This window comes from Passer domesticus, chromosome 5 (assembly GCF_036417665.1).
Source record: "Passer domesticus isolate bPasDom1 chromosome 5, bPasDom1.hap1, whole genome shotgun sequence".
In the NCBI taxonomy this organism is placed as follows: domain Eukaryota; kingdom Metazoa; phylum Chordata; class Aves; order Passeriformes; family Passeridae; genus Passer; species Passer domesticus.
The window spans coordinates 25257794-25281886 of record NC_087478.1 but is presented as its reverse complement, the minus strand read 5'-3'; the positions used below and the strand labels follow the sequence as shown (position 1 = coordinate 25281886).

Sequence of the window (24093 nt, the reverse complement as noted above, 5' to 3'; positions counted from 1 at the left end):
TACAGCACAGTGTTTCGTGAATTACGTGTTTCTGCATTACAATCCTTCAGGCTGGAGATGTCAGTGCTGAAGACACTGTTTAGACAAGAGCCAAGTTTACATCAAAGAGAAGAGGAAGAATAAGTAGAAGAAGAAGAAGAAGAAGAAGAAGAAGATACAATATTTCAGCTGGGTACTTGAAGTAGAAGAAGAAGAAAAAGAAAAGATATAATATTTCACTTTGATACTTTTTGGTACCTCACTGGTTTTTTGCCTACCCTCCCTAATCATTTGTATTGTTACTGCAGTCACTCTCTTCCATTGATGGCCTGAAAGTCCCCATCACATTTTTACAGGTTTTGAGTAGAATCCTGCAAAAAGAGGAGATAGAGTGGTTTGTCATCAGCAACTAGGATGCTGCAGGGCTTACTGGGGGTACAGCAGGACAGGGCTGCCCCCTACTTACAAAAGCTGGTGTCTGGTTGCAAGGCATGAAAAAACCACAGGTAATGAAGAAAATGTAACTGCACCTTAAAACTGATATTTGCCAGCCTCTGTGTCTGACTGTGAAATTCAATGCACTCTTATGGAGAAATGAGTGGGTTGCAAGGCAGAGTCTTCCTGGGGGTGCTGCTCTGTGTGCTGGGTTAAAAGTCGAGAGAGAGGGAAGCACTCACTTGCATGGCTACAGCAAAGCAGGGTGTGAGCTGGGCCCTGCTGCTGCCCTTCCCTCTCACCACTGGCAAAAAGGGAGCTGACAAAAGGCTAGGCACACATGCATTATAAAGGACAAAGCAACATGATCTTCTGTTGCCTTAACAAGTTTTGAAAATATTCTGCTCATGTCTCAATGTGGCAGGTTTTTGCAATTAAAATCTCATTTCTTGTGAGGGTAAATTTACACTCTGTATTAGAGATCAAAAGCATAAGAACATAACATGAATGCACCTCAGTAAGACATAAATTAAGCAAAAGTTAAAAGAAAACAGAATGGATTTTAAGTAGCATTTTAATCCACTTCTACTCCATGACTATGTCTTTTGAAGGGTTATTTTGAGAGCACAGAAATAAAAAAGGCACAATATTTTTTAGAAACATTACAAAGGCTTTCAAAAGGTTTTCATAACCTTTTAATCTTTTTAAGTACTTTGGTATTCTGACAATATTCCTCAGTTAAATACCTCCTCAGCATCAAAGATGTCACTGGTGCTCTCAGGAGAATTCTGTGGTACTTCTCCTTCCAACAGCCACCATAGTGTTGCCCACATCTTTGGGCAGATTTTCTACCAAGTCCTGTAGATTTGCCCAGCAGGGGAGAGAGGTATGAGCAACAGGCTTGGCTTTTGTTTGTCTTTTAGCTTTTTGAATAATCAGAATGCCCCATGAGTAATTTTTCCAGGAGGTTTTGGTCTCCCCACTCCTTCTCCCCTTTGATAACTGCCTGGACAATGCTCACTGCTACCTGTACTTACACTATTAAATTTTTTTTAAAATCTTCCTAATACTGCCAATATGGAAGTGCTTAACAGGTTGTTTGTTTTGTCAGTTGTTTTTGGTTTGGTTTTTTTGTTTGTTTTTTTTTTTTTTTTTTCTAAAGTGCTTTTATTTCCCCCTTTGGTCCCACAGCAAGTTTTGCTGACTGTAGTCTATGTTAACAGTAGGGCAAAAAAAATGGTGGGAAAGGTCAGGAACTCCAAGAAATGGAAGGACACAACAGTGACTCTACTAAAAGGCTTCTTTCTACTTCAGGCAGTGCACTGTGACTAAACAAATGGGAAACTGAAGATAAGTTAGAGGAGAAAAGGAAGGAGATTACAAAAATAAAGGCTGTTTCTCCTTGGGGATGATCTCATATCTGAACTCTCACTTCCTTGTCCTTTGTCTTCTGCTTGTTACCAATGTTGACATATGGAAGCCAGGAAGGAAACAGAACAAAACAATTTTAGGGTGATAATGTTATTTGCAAATATCTGAGAATGCTAGTAGGAATCACCATTTTCCTTGTTCATTAAGAGGTTTTCAAAAATATCTCCTTAGTCCAACCTAAAAATGAAGAAGTTTCTGAGGAAGATTGGGTTCTTGTGGTTGTTTAAAAGTAGCAATAAGTACTCATTGCAGAGCAGTCATTTAACTAGGACTGCCTGACACAAAGGAGATGCATTTCAGGCTCTGCCAAGAGCAGGATGGAATCACTGACTTAGGACAGTTTGCTCAGGACTCCACTCCTTCAGCTTGCTTTGGCCGTGGTGGTGGCTGCACCCACGCTGGCTACCCAAGCCTCTCTGTGGGTGTGAGCAGAGACAGAAGGGGGCTGTGCAAGGGGAGGGCTGGGCTTCAGCAGGTGTGCACAACCCAAATGCACCAGCTGCTGGTATAACAGTGGACGAAGATCTCCTCCATGCAGGCTCCCAGAGGTAGCAGTCAGTGTGTGCCAGCCTTGCTGCTCCTACTGCTGGAGGGCTCTTGCTTGCCCCACAAATAATGAGGGGTCCCCTTGCAAATGAAACCCCCAAATTCATGGTATTTCTGCATGTACTTGCAGGGGATTTATAGGTAGCTTTAGCCTTCAGAGTTTGGAAGATGGAAAAAAATTAAAATATCATGGGAGTTAGTTTCTAGATAGCTCACACATAGGCAGGTTGGGCTCTCTGTTCTCCTTGTCAATGGAAAATAAAATACCTCCAGACTGAAAACTAAAGAATCCAGCCATGCCAAGCAGGTTTTGGTATGACCATAAACAGAGAGCAGTGCCTTGACAGAGAGGTTGTCTCTGCTTTTCTGTGGACCCATGCCATTACACAGCAGCCCAAGTTCCTGCTCCCCAGAATGTTGTGATGCAAATGGCAGACATGGGCTTGCAGCATCTCTAATTTTCAGGCAGCAGTATTAGCCAAGCTGGAAGATTGAAATGGCAAGCCATGAGTGAAATTAGTGTATTGTGGTAGAGTAAAAGCATTCAGGCTGACTTCAAGTGCCATGCATAAGTAAGACACCATTCTCTTTCTCCTGCTTAGCAATTCTTTTTCTTTATACTCCATTTACCCGGTATTAAGTATTTATAAGAGATCACTTTAAATCCCCATTGCAGTCAGCATGTGTATGTCAAGACTCATGCCTATTTGCTGAGGCTGTATAGCCAGGGTTTTGGCTGAACAGGTAAAAAGTATACAAGTGCCTTTACAAAATAAGCCATTTTTTCATCTGCCCACTCTTACGTATGCCCAACTCAAATCCATTTACCTAAGAATGCTAGCATGTGCTTCAGAAATAGCTGTTAAGCTGGGGAGAACCAAGTGAATTTCATGTTTTGTAACTGGAAAATTACTTTCTGCCCATATAATAAGCCAATGTATGTGCTGTGTCTGCGAGGCGCAGCGTGCAGTGTGGTACTGCACCCTGTTGGTCTGTGGTGTTATGAAAGCCCAATTGCATTCTCAGTACCATATGAGGCAATTTCTTTTATATTAAACCTTTATTTCAGGCAAGCTGGTTCCAAATGCAACACAGGGACAGGTGGGATAAAAAAAGAAACTCATCCTGGAAGAGTGAGTGTGACCTACAAAAGTGAGAAGAAAAAGTTGTGTTAGAAAAGCAGCTGTGATTGAAGTGCTCTCACTCACTAGTCAGTGCATGGAAGCAACAAAAAATAATCAGCAAGTGAGGAAAAGGATAGCAGGTTTTCATGTTACTCATAGGGAAGCAAGAAGGATGTTTTAAGTCATTAGAAGAGTGACTCAAAACTGTGGCTCACGTGGTTCAGATGTCTACAAAATAGTGAGTTCAGGAGAACAACATTTTGGGAACTTGGTGCCAAAACTCAAATTCCAGAAAAGGTAAGGAAGGATGTGCCTGATTCAGCCTTATTTCCTGAGTACATGACTACTGAACTCATTCTAAGTCAGAAAGATGACATCAAGGTGGCCTCACAGCAGAGGAGGAAGAGCAAGCATCCTGGAAGGGGGCCAAGGCAAAGGACACACGTGCCAAGGGTCTGGCAGGCTGTAGAGGCAGCGTGTACATGCAGTTACAGTGCCATCATGAAGTAGACAGCAGGATTAGGGACATCACATCTTAAAAATCAAGCCAGGCAGAGATGCTCAGAGGCAGATCCTTGGTTATAGGACACTTTCCTGCAGAGAAGCCTTGCCCATGCACCCTGCTGATTATTTGGTCATATGTCCCTGTGCCATTAGCAGTGTTTCACAGCTGAGCCAGGAAACAGTGCATACTCATCAGGCAGCCTTTGCCCAAGCAGCCTGCAAAACTCATCTTGTTGAACCACTGTGTCAGTGTTCACATAAGATGTAACTTCACATATGTCATTGGTCTTAACAGTTCTTCACCCATTCCTACAGGTTACCTGTGTTGTGCCACCACCTTCTGGGAGGGGACTTCCCAGTGAATGCAGAGATGCAGAGATCAGCCAGTGGTTGTCATGTCCTTGCTTGCCCCCCTGCTACTGCCCATCCTCCCATGTTCCAAGAGCTCCTGGCCCAGCCTGGCCTTTTCTTTAATCATTCTTTACCTGAATGACTTACGGTAAAGCTAAATAGGATTGAAATTAAAGGCTAAATAGGATAGAACCAAAGACAAGCAGCTGGTTACACTAGCTTCTGGACTAGCACCTTAAGGGAACAGGTTTTAGGATGTCCATTTGGATGTTCAGATTCTTTTAATAGTTGTTGACAGCAGTATTTTATATCCAGTGTATTGCAACAATATCAGAAACTACATGGAGATAGGATTGGGTTTTTTCTCTTTAAGACACAAGTTTCAGTGATTCTGTCTCATTACTTCCTTGGAATTTAAACTAGGATGCAGTACAAGCTGTACATGCCTAAGCACCCAAGAACCTACTTGTCACTTAAGCACGACTTGAGATGATCTGCTGTGGCGCTGCATTTCAGGTAGGGCTCCTACCAGTACAGCTCTTCTGTAACACACCCAGGTGCTCCTCTCCTCACCTTCGAATGCAAAGCAGCCCTTGCACTGGGCAGCTTCACACAGTGTTTAAACCAGCCAGGAAGAGTGTTTGTGTCAGCAGCTGTGATCTGCTGTTCTCCAAAGGCCAACAGAGCTCAACACAGGCATACAGGCAGGAGCCATGCCTCAAAGGCTGCATGTTTAATTACTAATTTCTATGAGAAACCTCAGCATTTTCTTGCTCTCATTTTCTCTTGCACTTGTGTGTAGTCCCCAGCAGGAGACAGCTTCATCCCAGCAGCCATTTATCACACAGTGAAAGAGAGAGCTGCCACCATGCCAGGCAAGAGGCAAGGAGGGAGGTGAGATCCAAACACCCACCCCAGCTCTGGCTTCATGCACTGAGAGCAACTCGCTTAGGAGCACTGCAAGCAGGACACGAAGAAAGGCAGCACAGTGACGAGGGTGCAGGGTTAGAGCAGCCATCAGAAGCTCCCCACCTTACACAGGGGGAAAGAAAATGCAGTGTGAGAATGACACAGCACATCATTCAGCTCTGGTGAGGTTCACGTGTGCACCACAGCCACACAGGGAAGCAAGTCAGGCTGCAGCCACAGAAATAAAGCCTCTCAGGAGCCCATCTGCCAAGCAGAACTGGCTGAAAGCTGCTGGACACTCCAGGGCTGGCGGGTGCTGCCAGTGGAGGCTGACAAGCAGAGGGGATGGGGACAGCTGGAGAGCAGGCAGAGGGGTGGCCACAGTGCACCAGTGTCTCTGGGCAGCCCCGCGGGCTGCTGAGCTCCCACACCAGCCTGATTCAAACCTACACCTCTTCACCTCTCCAAGGGCAAGGTCCTTGGGTCATTAGACTTGCAAAGTGACAAAAACATGGAGTCTTCCTCCCAGGTGTTATGAATAAAAAGTTATCTATTTTTTTTAGGTTGCAGCGTTAAAAACAAGTCAGACCAGTTGCTGTAAGTTAGTTTCACTGTTAAAGAGGAGTTCTTTAATTACCTGTTAATGGTTGGTGATTAACCATTGTCCCCCTGATGCCTGCCGCTTGCCAGGGAGGGACACCGGCACCCTCCCAAGTACCAGGAGGATGGGAGTGGCATCAGAGCCAGTATGCAGATGAGAAATGCATTGCGCCCTGAATTTTTAGTTTTCACAGGAAAACCCCTAAAATTACGAGCCAACATAGAACTAAGTGACCTAAGTGACGTCTAAGGATGGGAACGTAGTCCAGTACCTGCTTGGATCCTTTTTGCTTCTCATCCTAACCTGAAAAGATGTTGATTAAAGAGACGACCCGGAGTGTTAGACTAAAAAGGTGGAATCTGCTAATTTCCCATGAGGACGGAATCCCCAGCTCTGCCTGCAGACCAGTGGACAAAGCTGCATCACCCTCCTTCTCCGTGCCATGCCTGGGAGCAGTGGCGGCGTGGGCGCAACCCGTCGATTTCTCCCCACCTGAGCTGATTCTTCTTAATAAAGGCATTAAAAAGGAGAAAGATCTCCTGCCCATTTATTTCACCAGGCAATACCCCAGGAGCTACAGCAGGAACCTTCTCCTCCTGCCTGCACCCAGCAGGAACCAGCTGGCATCACAGCTGGAGGCAGAAAGCAAAAGCAGCTATCATTTCCAGGCCCAGCCCAGAGCAGCCAGCAGGATTTTCCTGTGCTGTCTCCCGTGCTTTTGCAGCCCTCAGCCATGTGTCTCTGCTGCCAGGCCATGCCCACCAGGGCACTGACTGCCGTGGCATCCACCTGCCAGCCAGTGCTGGGAAGGGCCAGCACACCCAGAAAGTCCCTTGAGAAGTCCCCCTTGTTCACACTGAACAAAGAGCACATCAGCTCCTCCCACCCTCTCTAATTCATAGTCAGGCAGGACTTTACATCTTCCCATACTATGATCTAGCTTGAGGCAGACCTTGTCCACTCTGCTGGGCTCCCATGCAGGAGATGGGAATTTGCTCAGGGGTCTCCAGCTTCCCCTAGGGCAGTTTTGGTATTCAGAGAGTCTTGAGGGGTAACTTTGCAAGGGCCAACACCAATAATACCATGCAGCTAGATGGCTGAGCCCTTGGCCTTTCTCATGTGATATCTATATCTGCCCTCTTGCCAAACATCACAGTTATTTGGTTCAAACTAAGGGTAACAGCAGGTATCCGAAGTGCATAAAAACAGAAACAAAGCTTCTGGGAAACTCCCTAGCTCCGGTTCATTTCTGCTTTAGCAGGTGCAAACAGCAATATCCTCTGTCGCCTCAGGGCTGGATTACAGGCAGAACATAATGAGTTCTGTGGATTTGAGGAATGGATTAACATGCAAGGAGCAGGCAAGACCTTCAACACAGGAACAGAAGAGTGGAAATGGTGATTCAGCATCATAGCTCTAGCCTACTACTTTTGAAAAAGAGAAATTTTAATTTTCATTTGACAAGCTACCTGAGACAGGCAAATTTGCTAAAGAGCAGTCGTAAATATTGCCATATTTCAAGCCACTGAGAAGAGGCTTACTCTTATCTGTTTACAGTGTTCTTCATATATTCATCTTGATGAGATATTTAAGACTGTCTTTTCTTCATTTGTGAGCTAACCCCTGTCTTTCTGTCCCCCTCGTAACATGTAAGAATATCAATCACTTATCCTACTGCTCAAACTGAAAAGAAAGAAAATTTAACTCTAAGCTCACTCATTATTTTACGGTGTCACTCATCCTCACTCTCCCTTGACAATGAGAATATCAAGGCAAAGTTTCAGCCACTTCATCTTCTTCAGACCCCCTAGAGATATTATGAAAACAGCCCTTCTTGCTTTATTATTTCACTATAACAATGCTGCAGCAGTGCAGCCAGCCAGAGGGTGACCTCCTGTGCTTAGCTTGCAGATTTGCAGGGAAATCTGGAAAACCCCTGGGTTTTTAACAATTCAGAGTTTGTCTCCCTGCATTACACTCACCAGGTGCTTCCCTGGTGGTGCCAGCAGGCTTCGTGTTGCAGGCAGATATTGCTGGGGACCATGCTCCAGGTTTGCTCAGGAATTGTCACTGGGATGGCTGAGAGAGGCACACAGTCCCGGAGGAGTGCTGGCCCAAATCTCCATGACAACAGATTTGGAATTGAGACCTGGCATGCTGAGTGACAGAAGGTCATTGCAGCAAAAAAAACTCCAACCAAAACCAAACCAAACCAAAAAGGTATAGGGTGGGGAAAAGAGCAGTTGGGGGAAGAGATCAAGGGGCATCTTGCAGCATCTTCATCATATTGCAGTTCTGAGTTCATTGGCTCCATGTGCTGGGGCTTTTAAAACAGCGTTGTAAGAAGCAATTGCCATATAGAAAAAAATATTGCTAAGTCCTGTGTATTTCTATCTGTTACTACATTGATTCTTTATGGTAATAGAGAAAACAGAGAGCAAAATATGTTTCTTGCCTTGTGGATCTTGTGATACAAAGTCAGGATGAGAGACAAGAAATCTGGTAGGCAGACAAAAGGAGAGGGTACTGAGTCCAGTTCCTTATGATCCATTTTCCAAAGTAATTAATTTTTAAGTTCTATTTTCAAAGGAATTGGAGTAGTATAATTGCAGTGACTGCCTCTCCTCCTATCTGCCTTCCCACTGTGCAAACACTTCTGAAGCCATCCTGCTATTTTTACCAAATCTGCCAAAGAAGTAGGAGTCTCAAAGATATTTAGTTCCTACGAGGATCAAAAAAATGCAGGTGACTGGTAGAGAGGGCTGAGGAAGTACCCCGGAGGAGGAGAGGAAAGGGTAGCTCAGCCCTCCTCCTGCGGGAGGCACGGCTCCGCTGCGTGAACAGCATGCGCTTGCTGGCACAACGGGCAGCACCCGTGGAGCTCTGAACCCCACAGAGCATATGTTGCCTCTTGGGCTGCCAAAAATATAGAGGCATGAGAGGAAGATAAAGCACCACCACCAGTGAGGAATTAGTGAAAACGTGATGTACAGAAATGAGAGAAAGAGTAAGAGATACAGCAGAAATCTGGACAGTGAGTGCAGAGATGGTGAGCAGGTGACCAGGATGCATGGGAGGATCATTTGAAATGATCTGTAGGAACTCAACTTTGTGCATAGAACAAACACTTGGAATTAACTCTTGCATGTTGATGAAAATGTGTGCCTGGGAAAACTGCTGGGCTGGAAAACATGGCAACACTGGTCCCTTCTTTAGAAGGGGGAGAGGTATAACAGAGTCAACAGCAAAACAGCATTTACCCCATTAGTGCAAAATACCTTCAGGGAAGGGTGAGCCTGTTGTTCACTGAGCCTATTTCCCATTTCCTTGTTGGGGTTAATGCTAAAATTACTGAGCAGTATAAGTGCAGTGGAAACATTTTGGAACGTGCTCTGACCCTCACTTGCACAGCCACTACACTCAAACATGTGTGCTTTCAGCATTCCTCCTGTTCCATATGCACACAGAGAGCTCACTGAAATGCTTTGTTCAGGCTGTGATCCACCTGCAAATGCTCCCAGGCATCTGCCTGTGACAAAGATAGGGGGAGTTTTCCCACAGGTACATCTGCCATTTATAGTGGTAATGGAAAAACAAATAAACGATAAATATTTTATATTTTCTGTGTACCTTCATTCTCATCTGTTCTTTGAGAAAGCAATAAATCTGATGTTCACTGCTGTAAGCAGCCTTGAATCACACCAGACACCCGCCCAGCACCGTGGTTGTCACAGTGCACTTCTTGTGCAGTCCCTGCTCATCCTGTGCCTCCCCATGAATTCTTCATTAGGTCACTTGTCTCTAATGTGTGCTAATTTTTCTTGCCCATCTTCTTATTGTGACACATGAACTAGGAAGGCCATAAGTAGAGCAAAAAGAAGTGCATCCTTGGTTATTTTATTCTGAATAGCAGTAATATCAAAGTAAGCCCAAATTCTGATCATGGTTATTCTTGAGCAGTTTCATGAGAGCCAGTTGTATTTCACATGGCAATTGATAGTGGGATTAAAAATAGATTTACAGGTAAAAATTACTTAGTTCATTGCATGGGGTAGGGATTTCTACAGAACATTTTATCAAGGAATTTTACTTTACTCCACAATGAAAAGAAAATTAGCTCAGCTAAAAGGTTAAGTTTTATATTTCTGAGGTTTATGTTCATTTATAAATTAAAATGTTTGTTAAGCATAAATGACTACGCCCCATAGAGTGATGTGCACTGCCAAAACTTTTTTGATCCCAAAATAATTTTGTCTGATCATATGGAAACCATTCTTAACTCCAGAAACCTGGATGCCATATTGGCAGGTTGCCAGCCAGGGTAAACCAAAGATATTCTGTCCTTGGAGTGGGAAAGGTACATGGTTTGCAGAAGCTCTTAGGAAAAAAACAAAATCAGCATCAGGAAGTATCTTGGCCAAGAGGAACTTGGCAGAGCAGTATTTTAGCTTTGCTGAGGGACTGTGTATGCCCATTGAAACAGTCACATCTGTGGAGGAAGGGCAGAGAACGGGGATACAATGCAGTTTTATGGCAGCACTGCTTAGTCAGGGAAAGGCACTCCAAAGGGAGCTGATGCAGCCAGCTGGCTGGCTGATGAATGGAGTAACGATTGTGGAAGAGATCAAAAAGCTATCGAGCGCTCCATCTCTCCCACAATGAATTTCTGAGGATTAGTGAAGCTTGCAGTTGAAGCATATAGGTGGGATGTCGGGAAACATTGAGTAGTTTTGTGCATCTTTAAATCATTAAAATTTTATTTGAACTCACAAGCAAGCCAAAGCAATGACAAAACTCTAAAAAATCTAAAATACAGCATGAATGAAGGAAATACAGACAGATTACCGTGCTTTTGTTCACAAAAGAAGGGCAGAAATTCAATGTATTTTCTATTGGTATGATGGAATCCCACTGGATTCAGCTGTGCACCTCGGGGAGTTGCTCTCTTTGCAAAGCACAGCAAAGACTGGGTTTTTTTTTTTGCAGTGAAATGTGTTGAGTATGCAGTAAAAACAGCACCTGAAGATATTTATTTATTTATTGCCTACTGTATTTCTTATTTCACCTTTACTGAACTCCAGGAGATTTATTAATTATTCTTTCATTTACCACAGTTACCAAACAACAGCAAATATAGGGACACTGTCAGGTTATCTGTTCCAGAAGTGTTAATCAAAAACATTTCTAACCTTGCACCTCACCTTGAACTTTGATGCATAATTTCAATTGTTAAAGCATTAAGCATTTACCTGCTTAAACCCCAAAATATTCTCTTTTTTCCTACTCTGAAAGAGCTCTTCAAACAGCAGAGAAATTACTTCATCAAAACCATAAAATTGATTGCAGAGTCATTGTGTCAAATGCCTACCAAAACACAGAAAAATACAATTTTTTTCCATATGTTTTCTAATATCATCCTGGATGTTACATTGGTACTACAACAACAAGAAAGGCAATTCCAGGAGCATTGAAATTTCCATCTGGCAGTGGTCCTTTTGGTGTGTATTATCTTTTAAAATGCTTTCCTGGCATCTACCAGCTGCCTTCAGGAAAATTTGTATGCTATTTTAGTATGTTTAATTTCTCTTCCCCGCTAATGTGCCTTTGTTATTGCTGTGTGGAGTTCATTAACTGTGCCAGGAGATGGCAGCAATGGAAACCACTTCATGCCCTCCATTCAGAAACGATCTCTCATGCTGAGCAACAACAACACGATTGTCAACCAACGTTTAAAAATTGTTTTGGAAAACCAAGCAAAGCAGTCCTCACAGTTGTAGACACCAAAAGATATGAAAAAAAAGAGATACAAAACGTGAAAGGAACTATGGGATCCCTTCCCAGGATCTGAAGGTCATTTTTTCACCACGTAAATTCCAAAGGCCACAGATAGATGTCAATAAATAAAACTGTTGGAAGGCATGACTTTCCCAGGCTACCAAGATCAAAAAGGTCTGAAGTAGCTTTAATTCATCTGATCTTCATGGCATGGAAGAGAAAGCATTTGAGTCTACAGCAGAGGAGGGCAGGGGAGAGTCTGCAAAAATATCATAAAGGTCAGAGATGGCGTTTGGAGCTGCTGGACTTTGACCCACGTCTCTGGTTTGGTGAGAAGAGGCACAGAGAACAAGCTGCTTATTTAACTGTTTTTCTAAAACAGGTGAAGGGACATGCAGAGCCAGACAGAACATCTACTTAGGAGAAATGAGTGTTTACACAGGCAAATTACCATACATATTTCCCACAGGACACAAGCATTATTAGACCTGTTACAAACTTTGTCAGCAACCACTGAGGAAAAAAAGAATCTTATTTACCCTTCTAAATACAGACCGGTCTTCAGGGTAATACAGCTGCTGAATTTTCTGGCATGGATGCCTGTGTTACCACAGCCAGGATTTATCATGCATGATAAATGCAAAACTGTCTCAGCCTCAGTTACAAGCCTTTGTTCCAAGCATATTATTTATTTATTGCCCAAAATTAAGAACATATGGGGAAAATGAGCTTCCCCACCATGGGGTAATGTTTGTGTGCCACTGAGCAGAAGGAGTAGTGGAGTTGGGGGCTGTGGCAAAGTCCCAGCTCTGCCCTGGTGCATGCCTTTCAGCACAGCAAGGACAACCACAGGCATGTGTCCCCACAAAGGGTTAGGAGGCAAAGGTTGCTAGTTATGTACTCTCCTGAAAAGGAATTGGAGTGGTGAGAAAAGACACAGCTCTTTGTCACGTTTCTTGTCAAATTTGGGGCTGTAAGTCATCTTGCTGCCTCTGTGAATGAACAGGAACTCCCATCCTGAACAAACATGTGCTTTCAACACCAATGTATCCTCACAGAAAAGTCAGTAACACTAAAAGCTTTGGCTAATTGCTTGTTTTAATGAGACAGATAACACAATAAATCATGTTTATGGAAATCAATCTGTCCTGCATCGCACTCTTTCCATTAGTGAGAAATTAGTTGTGACTACTGGAAACAAATTATATTCTAAGGTTTTATGGGGCTTGCTTGAGTTAAAAAAGGATAATATTGCCAGGAGGAATACATGATTTTTGTAACTACAAGCCACTTCAATCATGGTAGAGACTTCCAAGCAATTTTTCCTTCTGTAAATTAAAGATACACAACCCTCAGGGCAAAGGGAGCTTTATTGAAAGAAAATCTCACTTATACTGCTCAGAGACGTCCCCTGTGCAACCCAGGTCAGTGATTATTTGGATGTAAAGCAAAACTGTCTAAAAGAAATGCAGATCAAAAGAAGTCTCCTTTAGTTATATAAAAACCTGTAATTATGAGGTTAGTTGATTTTCAGAAGAGAAGATCACAACCTCTGGGTTTGTTCATAGTTGAATACACTTTGTGACTAAGAGCACATGAGGAACGTGGACTTTTGCACTTCTAATTGTTCCTGTGGTTAGTTTGTATGAGAAGCACCCTTTCTTAAACACCTCAATTGCAATTATGTCCTATTACTACCTGTGTTAAAAATTTTACTACAAGCCACAGTGAGTATTCATCATACATGGGTCTATAATACTGTATTTCTCTTCCTTATTTCTAGCTCCTCAATTGCATCAAAAGGCAACATGATTTATATTTTCAGCATGTTATCCTACTGGTCTTAGATACTTTTAAATAAAAAATGGAAGGGAAAGTACATGTAGCATTACTGGTATGTTGATCTATAGCACATGTCTCATTCCTCCAGCCCTAATTACATAACATATAAGTAGACTAAGGAGATTTAAAGATATTTTATAATTTTAGGTACAATTAAAATATAAAAATTCTGTGGTACAGGAAGAGGAAAATAATGCCTAACTGCCCTCTGACCAAAAAGGCCTGGAGAGGTATGGTATCACAGAGAAGCATGGAGGTCCTGGACAGCAGCATCCATGAGGGGCATGCTCTGGCTTTTTTGCTCCATCAGCTTTGCCCTGCAGAAGGAGGAAAGGGCATTTGGAGGCTTGTGAGCTCCACCCCTCTCCCTACTTCAGTGTGGATGCTGGCTGCCTTTAATAGTAGCAACACAGAGCATTTCTGTGAGCCTCCTTTAAAAATGAGATGCCCTCTGAAACACCCATTCTTAGAAACAGATTTGTTATACAGACTGGAATAGTGATGGGCTCTCACCAGTGCCATCAGGCAAAAGGGAGCTTTCTCTAGGTTCAGTAGTGAAATCTAACAACAGCAAAAAACAACTACCACCAACCAAAAAACCCACACCAAAAATGACACAAATGGAAAACAACCTGATAGCATGACCTTGTCCTGCCTTGTCACTTGATCAACTTTCATAACCACAGCAGTAATATCTTACACAATACAATACTGCATTGTACTGTATTCTACCTTGCACTATCTTATCTTTTCCATTATAGCCTTGTTCATACTGTTTTCAGTCCTAACCCCAGTGTCTCTGTCCCAGAAACAGCAGGGGGACTAGTGGAGTGGACACACTAGGTGTAAGGACACCCCTTACCAGGCCTGCTCCTGACCCCACCACACATGCAGGCTGATGTCCCAGCCTGGCCTCAGGCTGTCCCCATCCCCACAGAGGTGCCTGATGGCTGGGAGTAGGGCTGCCAAAAAGGCAGTCAAGGTCTGCACAGGGCTTTAGTGCTGATATTTTGGAGATGAGGATGTGGGTTTTAATGACATTACTGGCAGGTGTGGTGAGGTGTTGGCATCAGTCTGACTGGTTTAGGGTGCTGACCTCAAGGCAGAGGAATGCTGCTGGCACTACACACTGTGATTACCACCTCAACCCGGCAGCTCATCTCTGGATACTTCCACTGTGCCTCTGCTCCACTATTCATGACACTCAGCACAGGGCACTTTGAACCCCCTCAGGGATGGGGGTGCAATCCCTCCCTGCTGCTGCCTGCAGGGACAGGCAGCAGAGATGATGGCATAGAGGCCACAGGGGAATCTCTGAGTCTGCAGGCACATTGTCTGTTTGAGAGATGCCACAGCCATGCTCCTTAGTGCGTGATGAGGGTCCAACAGGCACTATGTTCAGTGTTTTTCTCTCTTATATGAAGCAAGCTGGAGGCAGAAGATCTCACCCATGTGGAGTACACATGTGCAAATACTCAACATGAAACTGATGCAGGGACACATCTTTTTCTCTTTTTTTTTTTTTAACAGTTTCCTGTTTCTGCTTCTGTCTTAAGGGTCTTTTGCTGTGAATAATCAGGAAGACAGCATGTTCTTTACCCACAGACCTCAAATGAAATTCAGTATTTCTGACATCAAACATGCGTGTATTTTCCAAAAGTTTCTCTTGGAGATGAATATTTACACAACACTTCTCATGATAAAATTTTGCTTTTTTTAAGCAATCTAAAAAATTGCTCAAATGCCATAGAAAAACCTTGAAAGAATAGGAACATCAGGAGCCCAACAAGACTAAGATTGGGCTCTATCCTCAGGTCTGAAACATGCTTCAGAGTAGATGAGATTTGTGTGGCATATAAGCACATCAGTGCAGTGGGTGTGCCAAGGCACAGACTCAGACCAAGGTGACAAAGCTGGGACATATGGCATAGGCAACTGACGTGGCTGAAGTATTGTGGCTTGTCACGTGTCACTGAGTAGCTGGTTGTGAAAGACACTGTTTAAACAAACTGTTGTGTACATTTCCATGTCAGTACCTGTCTGTCCAGATTCTTAATTTTAAAATGCAGCTCTTAAGCATATTTGAATGAGTCATTATTTTTGGGCAGCATTGACAGTAACTGGAAAACCTAAACATTCTTGCACTGTACATCCCCTGCACTCCACAGATTGCACAGCAGTTTTTTATATGGGTTGCACCCTATTTCTGCGAGCTTTTTTTTTTTTTTTGTTAGAAAGAGCTCTCCAACTCCTGCTGGATACATACTTTCCTCCCCTTGGTGCAAGAGCTCTTCCGTATAGTTTCTCTTTGAGCAAATGGTGACTACTTAGCATTGGCAATTTCATTATTTTAATTTTATACATCACTGCTTGAAAGGGCAATGCAGCTTTTGAGTCCACTCTTTTGGGAGATAAAGCCAGGACCCACAAAAACCCTTCACAGCCATGTCTGCTTATTTATGTTTGCCTGTAATAGGGTCACTGTACAACTTGGCATTCAATCATTTACAGAGTATTGGAAGAATATTACAGACATCCTTGAGCAGGAATTGCCTGGTTCTGAGACCAGTCAACCAGAAAGCAGTAGTTGGAGCCTCCAGTTAGCATGTCCCACACTTCCAACAGCAGCTGGAATAGCCCACCTCTGAAAAAATAAGTTGATGAAATAATTGAGAATATCTCAGTCTTCTCAGTTTAAGTTCCAAGTGTTCAAATAAGTCTGTGAAAGAGAAGAGGAGCAAGATGAAAGAGAGGAGACTCGTGATGGCCATTCTGAGGGAAGAGGACACATAGGACACTGAACCACTTGAGAAAGGAAAAGTGAACCAAGATGCAGGTGGGACACAAGGCCTGGAGTGAGGGAGAGCTTGGAGACAGTGAATACAGAGATGAGAAGGGAGTCACACAGTCATCCTGTGGGGAAGAGAAAGGCAGGAATGCAGAAGTATCTGGGATGTGCCAGGATTTTGATCTTGAGATAACCATAAGGCATACAGCCTGGTACTTCCATGCTTTGACTTTGGTAGAAAAAAAGCCATGTGGCTCCCATCTCTTTTGATACCACAGAAAAAGATCTTCCTTCCTTGGAAATGACCCTGACAATTCTCTCCGTCTTCCTTAATCAGCTCTCTGTAAACCAGCAGCTGAAACAATCTCTTCCCTCCAACAATGAACCACTCTTACTATTTTCAATTTTTAGTGTAAAGAGAAGCATGAAGTCTGCATATGATTCAGAGAGAGGAACATGAGCTTCAGCAGGTCCCTACAGCTTCAGTGTGACTTGCAGTGAGAAATCACCTTTCATATACAAAGCACTTAAACAATAATATTTCAAACAAGCAGCAGTTGCCAATGATGGAATGGAAAAAACTGAAATTACATGGTAGATGGTAACAGCTTTATTGTTAGATTTCCCTCCATTTCAAGAACAGAAATATGAGTAAGAAACATCTTTCAATACTCATTATTTGGCCAGCCTGGCAAACGTATACAAAGGGGTGACTATGCAACACAAAAATGGGGACTTCTGACAGGAATTTCTTGCTCTTCAGAGGAAGCAGCCTAATGCTGCCACTAATTACCAGGACACCAGAAACAAGGGGTTGTTAATGGAACTTAAAATTGCCATGTAAATTGGAAGGTGGTACCTCTATAAAGGACATTTTAAACACTGCCTAGGAAGAATTGACTATGAAGACCAGGGTGACAGAAATAAAGTAAGAATTAATAACCCATGGTTAAAGATCAGGGATTTCAGGATTTAAAAGCATTTCAGGTGTCAGCTAGGGCGATAATGTACTCTACATCATGGGGAAGGAGGAAAGAAATACAATACAAATTTCAGGCCTGTTTAAAATAAACATAATGGCAAACTATTTCAGACAGACAGGGCACTTCCAATTGACAGAGAGATAGAAAAGCGATCAATGACACTTAGGAGAATTCATTTGGAATACTGGTCATCTATGTTCAAGAAAGAAGAATTGCCATGGGAACCAGTGCACAGAAAGAATTCAAGACCAGTCAAGAGAAAAACAACAGCACTGAAGCCCAGATTCATGCTGCCCAACTTCAGGCACTTCACAAAGACACAAAATAGGAGCATAGTCACCAGGGACTCCTGTAGTCAGTGGAAGGAGATGGTCACCTCCAGTCATTCAGCCTACCCAAGTTCTGACTTGGCTTCCAAATTAGATGATTTATTTAAATACTCTAACTACAAAGGGAGCATATTGCTCCAGGGAATATGCATAGCACCCTGAAAAACAGAGGGTCAGAAAGAAAACAGCTGCCCACAGAAGTGTAAACATCACGGAAGAGGTCAAGGTGAGGTTTAGCAGCAAGACAAACTGATATGTGCTAGGTACAAAGAAATTTTTCTGATAACTAGAAGGCTGATCTTTGGAAACAGCTTTCCATATGAAGATGGGGGGAATAAGATACTTGCTAGAATTAAAATGCAGCTGAATGTGTTCATTTAAGAGGTTATATGATGGACATACCTGAAAGAGCAAACATTTGGACTGGCAGATACAAAAAGTTCCTGTCTCATCTGTTTTGCTATGCTGTTTTATTTGGACTTTTTGTTACTGAATACAAATAGGACTAACCCTTTATGCTGGCATAAAAGGGACTTCTTGCACAATTACATGTGTTTTGAAAAGGAATTATTGAAAGGTGTTGCTGCCTTGTCTCTCTCATCTGCATCAAGGGGAAGGACAGAAAAATCTGTTTCCTGGGACCAGAATTGTTCAAGACCAAAACAAAAAACCACAGCTGAGCAACTGACCTACACAGCAAACAGAGCAAAATGCTTGCTGCCCAAGGCAAGGGAGGCCAGCTCTCCTAAGGGATGGGCAAACATGTGGTAAGGTGATGTTCAGGAGGAATAGAAATGCTATCAGCATGCTCCCAGCTGTCACTGGCACAGGCAGCATATGCAGTAGGGTGTACAGCTGATGGCAAGTTAGGGTCTTTCCAGTTTATGGCTGTTGCAGCAATGGAAACTCATTGTCTCATTGAAGTGCTTGAACAGTGCAGTTAAAAGTGCCCCAGCAAATACAAACACAGAGTATCGATCGCAGCTGTGTATTGCCAACAGGGCAGGAGAGCACAGCCAAGGGCCTGGCAAATGGATAGAAGAGGACCTGGGAATGTAAGCATAAAAGGATTTTGGCAGGAGCATTGGTAGAAATGAGACTGGAGCATTGTTTCCTGTTATTTAATCCTTCCTGATTTTCAAAAGAATGACTCTCTCTGCACACTGACAAAAAACAATGTGGCAGAAACAGAGAAATATCAGATTCTCCTACACTGATATTGGCTAACCAGTTGGTCAACAGCATTCTAATATAATAGTAACATGTTCTAAAACAAACAAGATGCATACTCTTGATTACTGTATTGCATGCTGCAGAATGGCTGTATCACAGTCCCCTAATTCTATGCATATTAAATAATATGATAAATAATCTAGAAGGATGGAAGTAATTTTGAATTTTATGTTCCAACCTGAGCCTTCATCTAAAATTACATATATATTTCATTTCAAAACAGCAAAAGGTGGCTGGTTTTCCTGGGTAATTCTTAGCATGAACTTAGTGGTTGATATTAGGAAACACAAAATTTTGCAAAAGAGAACCAAGTGAAGCAAGATACAAACTGACAACACACAAGGGCTTAAGAGCCATGAAATACGTGACCTTACAACAGTTTTACAATAACAATTATATTCATTATTCAAAGTCATTTGTTTGCTACAGCTTGCCCCACAAGAAACAATAAGCTAGAGACAAACATACAGTCACGTATGTTTTTTGTTCAGAAAAATATGTTAATCCTTATTCCAACAAAACCTTATTAGCTATTGCAAAATGTTTGCAAGGGCTTTATGCTTGTCAGAGTCTTATCTTTCTTTTTCCATGGGGGCACAGTTGCTCTGTAATGCTGTTACTGTTAAGGATAATGTTTGTGGTCAGTTGCTATTGGCAGTGACAGTCAAAGTTCAGGCAAGCAAACTTAGACATGAAATTAATAATGGCCAGGGAGCCTAAGTACGCATTGTTTTGTCATGACTTACCAGGAAAAATTCTTATTGAGGCCCAAGAAAGCTTGGCATGAATAAATCATATATATGGAGCGAAGAATCTGCCTCAGAAAATGGAGGTAAATATCAGTACAACCTAGATAAAAAAGACAAAATATCAGGATTAGAAAGGCAGCTGAAACTCCCTGCCAGGAAAGAAAGGGTAGTGTGCCACTGAGAATGTGCTCAGCTGTATAAATACACAGTGTTTCATAAAGTCTACATATACTCTATTACAGAAGTTGTTAAATTAAAAAGGATTGTAAATTTGAGTACAATATACGCCTCCAGCACCATACACATAGTATGAACAGTACCAAGGCTGTGGAGAGGATTTATCTGTGACCACTAGGCACTTACCTGATTTGCAGAGTCATGCCTCTGTCTCAGCAGGCAGACTTTCTAAATCCATCTGCTCACCATAAATAATCAAACTTCATTCCTGACTGCTTTCTTTTCCCTTCAAAATGTCTCCTGTGTGTTCATACACACAGGGCTGCTGAAATTAAGGGAAAAAAAATATGAGCTAGTTTTGTGCCACCTTACTGTTGCAGCTGAGACAAGCACAATACACAGTATTACCACACAATTGCAGAAGGCTTCAAGCATCAGCCCACACAGAGTAACACCACACAACTTCAAAAGGCTTCCAGCAGCTGCCCTTCTTGTTCTTTAGCCCAGCCTTTTATAGCCCTCATGTTCATCCACTGCACCTGTGTGTCCTCTCTACCTTTTCGTGGTTGGTCAGTGCCCCCGGGCACTCCAGGCTCATTGCTGTCAGTGCTGCTCACCTGCTTCTCACAGCTGTGCCCATTGGGGATGAGGCTCAGCCGCAGCCCCATTCCCAATTTCCACAAACTGTGCACCTACACCTTACAGCTTTGGACTTCAGCCACCTAGAGATATCATGAGCTTCCCTCAGTGTCTGACGTTAATCCATCAGTTAAGACAAAAACTCCCTCAGGAACTAATAATAGTAACTCTAGTAGTGAGCCTGCCATCACATTTATTTTATTCTGGACTTGGGGTTCTTGGATGTGCTTAGACCACAACTGATCAGGCTTCCAAAATATAAGCAAGAAGACATGAGGTAAGTAATGTAAATCTGAAAAGACCTCCAACACAGGTGGTGTGTATTTTTTGCTACAGTGTAATACTCCTGAAATATTATATCAGGAACTGCTTAGCCCTCCAATATGTGTTCCAGCATTCAAAGGGAAAAAAGCTGCACCTCTTGGCTACTGCTGCCCACTAAAAATTCATGTCACTTGCAATCCCTATCTCAGAAATAAGAGGAGTTCTGTGAGAACTAATCAGACACACCTGGAACTACATGCATTCATCTGAGCACCTTTCCAATGAAGACCTGACATGAGCTTTCCCTTCTAAGTCTTATTTTTTCTCCCAAGACACAAGACTGGGTGCCCTACCAATGCAAAGGAAGTGAATGAGTTCCTTCTGCCTGCAGAGTCAAGTCAACCCCCAAGCAAGCATTCCACAGTAGCAACTGTAGCCAGAACTGAGGGGGCTGTAATTTATCATAGGCAATTTATTTTCAGCAGTGTGACTACATGTCACTGCTGACAGCATTTGTAGCATTAAGTGTTCCAGAGAGAGGACCATGGCACTGCTTCGAGGCACACACTCTGAAGGCCTGTCAGTCCCGGCAGGTCACTAAAAACACAGGTATTTCACAATATTTTCTCAAGGAATGCCTTAGCATGGCTCCTTTTCCAGGTTTGGATGAGCTTGAGATCCTCTTTTAAGTTCAAAGACAGTCATGTCTTAAGGCTCAGCAGAAAGGAAAAAGAAAATCCAAAGAATTTTGTATGCCAAGATAACAGGAGCATTGTGTCAAAAGAGGAGGAAAATACACCCATTTGAATAAAGGATCTATATTATTCATTCAATTCTGAATTCTTTACAACATTTAGTAGTGTACAGAGAGTATGTTTGACCATGCCTCCACCTGGTCGTAAATTATGATGGTTTACATGTCTTTAAAATAAACCCTGGCACACAAATACTAAGCCACATAAACTGAGTCAGTCACATATGTATGTCCCTCAGCTGGGGTGAAGTTCTTAATGACACCTTTTCTTAGGGGGCTTAGTCAGCACTAAGCTGCCTGTGCTCAAAGGCAGCTCTGTCGTGGTGCAGCTGAGTGACCTTGGATTAGAGTGCTGTGTGAAAAAGAGCTCTAAGAATCGAGGGCCACCTACTTTGCTCAAGAGCTGTGCCTACACTGAAGCACTCTCCCTCAGTCCTTGCCTCAGCTATGTTACAGGTATGGCTGTGCCTGGCCACACACACTGATCCAGACCCTGACCCAACTGAGATGATCTCGGATCCTTCCCATCACTGTGGGCTTGTCTGATGATGACCAGACTGGTGGCTGGTTGGTCCTGGTTATTGTCACTGAACCCGATTCTGACCCTGACTCACTGGCTTGGCTTTTCTGGCTTGACCTCAGATCTCCTTGTCACTGTGTTCACTGGGATGGTTACTGGTGATCTCTACTCTTGGCTGAACTTCTAGCCACCACCAGAATTGCTTTGCTATTCTTGCTTGGGTGCTGTGGTACTTGCTAATAAAGCCACTGTCATGCATGCCTTACTGTCACCCTCCACTCCCAGCTTGCCTTGCTACTCCATAAAACACTAAAGGATGTCACCTCTCACCTACCACTGGTATCATTGGTGCCACTGGGACTGTGACACTCCTGACACCAGTAGTTCTAGCACAAGCCAGACAATAGAAACATGGAATACAGACACCACATGACTCTCCTTTTAGCCAAAGATTTTTGTTAGAAAGCTGTCTTGAGCCAGCTTACTGGCGCCATGCATTCCTGCCAATAGGATAAATCAGGAGAGTGGGCAAGAAGTCAGCAATCAAGACAAAGAGTCTGTTCTGTCACAGACACACAGCAAAACTAAGCAGTGATACACATCTCCTCTTATGTGACCTCACTTAACTCTTGGTCAAATAATGAGGGAATCTCAGTAACCTGGAGACATCATATTTCAAAAGCCCAAGCAAAATGCAAAGTGGTCACAAACCCAAAGTAGTCACAAGTTCTTTGCCACCTTTTGCAATTTATTCTAGTTGTCTAAATCTGGCAACAGCATTTCATATTTTAGCTGTTGATTTTCCCACCTCATCTGCAGCATTCTCTCCTCTCTCTCTGCAGGGCACTAGCTCCACCTCTCCTGGCAGGACCATCTGCAAGTATACACGGGCTATGACACTTAATTCTTCCAGCTCCAGCATGAGGTAGCACTGGTGTCGCACCTGAGCGGCCACACGGACATGCATAGTTTAGCACATTATTCAGACTCACACCTGCAAGGATTTCAGCATTGAACTAAATCCCTGCTGGCAGCCTCAGACAGCAGTTGGGAGACAGGGCTGTAAGCTGGAAGGCAGAAATTTCAATTCTGTTGAGGCCAGTCAGCCTGCACTCCAAAATCAATCTGTATATTACGAAGGTGACCATACAGGAAATTGTCAGGACACATCTGCTCTCACTCGAGTGGTGTTGGCATCTCACACCTCAAATACTCCCACCATACAAGCTTGCTTGGTTCATACTGGGTGTTGCAGTGTGCCCAGTGCTGCTCCCTTGTTCTAATAATGTCTTGTGTACTAAAGAGCAGCTTTTGCCTTCTGCATTTAATTGCCACTCCTTTGCCAGCTTACCTGGAAGGCTGTCCTTTGCTCTAACATTTCATCCTGAGGGAGAAAAACTAGTGCCCTTGAGACATTTACATATTGCCCTGTATAGATGCAGTGCATACTGAGGTCTGTCTCTTCTCTGCTCTTCTTAAACAGGATGCTAAAAGATCTGGCTAAGCCTTTTCAGAGATTTGAGCCTCCCACGCCTGGGGAATTGTTCACCAGGAGTCTCACACTGCACAGCAATGGGAAACATCGGGCTCAGGTACAGCCAGCTACCATTTACTAGAAATAGACACTTCTAGCATTTCCGACCCAGCACGCACAAATGGGTCAGTAACTCCTTTGTTCTTCATGTGGCATATATAGACAATTGTTATGGAAGTTTGCCTTTCTGGAAGTCAGTGTAAATACGCTTTGTACACAACAGAATTCAAACAGCGTAATCACAATTGTGCCTTATGTAACCTTTCAGCAAGTTCTGCAAAACTGCCTTCCCTTCCTCAAACACTGCAGCTCTGATACGGCCTATCAGTGAACACTTGCAAACATTCAGAGCTCAGAACACAAACCAATCTCTGTTCGGTGGACAGGAAAGCTACTGTATTTCCATTAATTAATTTATTTAGTTATTTAGTTGATGTTTAGCAGAGAACATAAAAAAAAATAATTTTGGATTAAAAAATACAAAATAAAAGTCTCTACATTGTAAGATATAATTGACAAAACTCTTTTCTGCATTGGAAGAAAATCTGCTATGAAGAAGATAAAAACAGATATGCAGAATATCTGCATATATAAGTGAGAAAGCACACTGTGGTTCTGGGCTCCTC

At 43.0% G+C, this 24093-nt stretch overlaps 1 long non-coding RNA gene across 8 annotated transcripts; it reads right to left on the bottom strand.

Moving 5' to 3' along the window:
* Nucleotides 1-3520: 3520 nt before the first annotated feature.
* Nucleotides 3521-24036, bottom strand: LOC135301878 (uncharacterized). Of its 8 annotated transcripts, XR_010363605.1 has the most exons (5): nucleotides 20165-24036; nucleotides 19943-20081; nucleotides 19577-19679; nucleotides 11130-11244; nucleotides 3521-3535 (listed from the first exon to the last, which is right to left on the bottom strand). It is a non-coding gene; the product is annotated as an uncharacterized LOC135301878 (long non-coding RNA). The 8 variants fall into 8 exon arrangements; XR_010363604.1 differs by lacking the exon at nucleotides 3521-3535 and having other exon boundaries at nucleotides 6678-11244; nucleotides 20165-24028; XR_010363607.1 differs by lacking the exons at nucleotides 3521-3535; nucleotides 11130-11244 and adding an exon at nucleotides 11252-11914 and having other exon boundaries at nucleotides 20165-24028.
* Nucleotides 24037-24093: the final 57 nt, after the last annotated feature.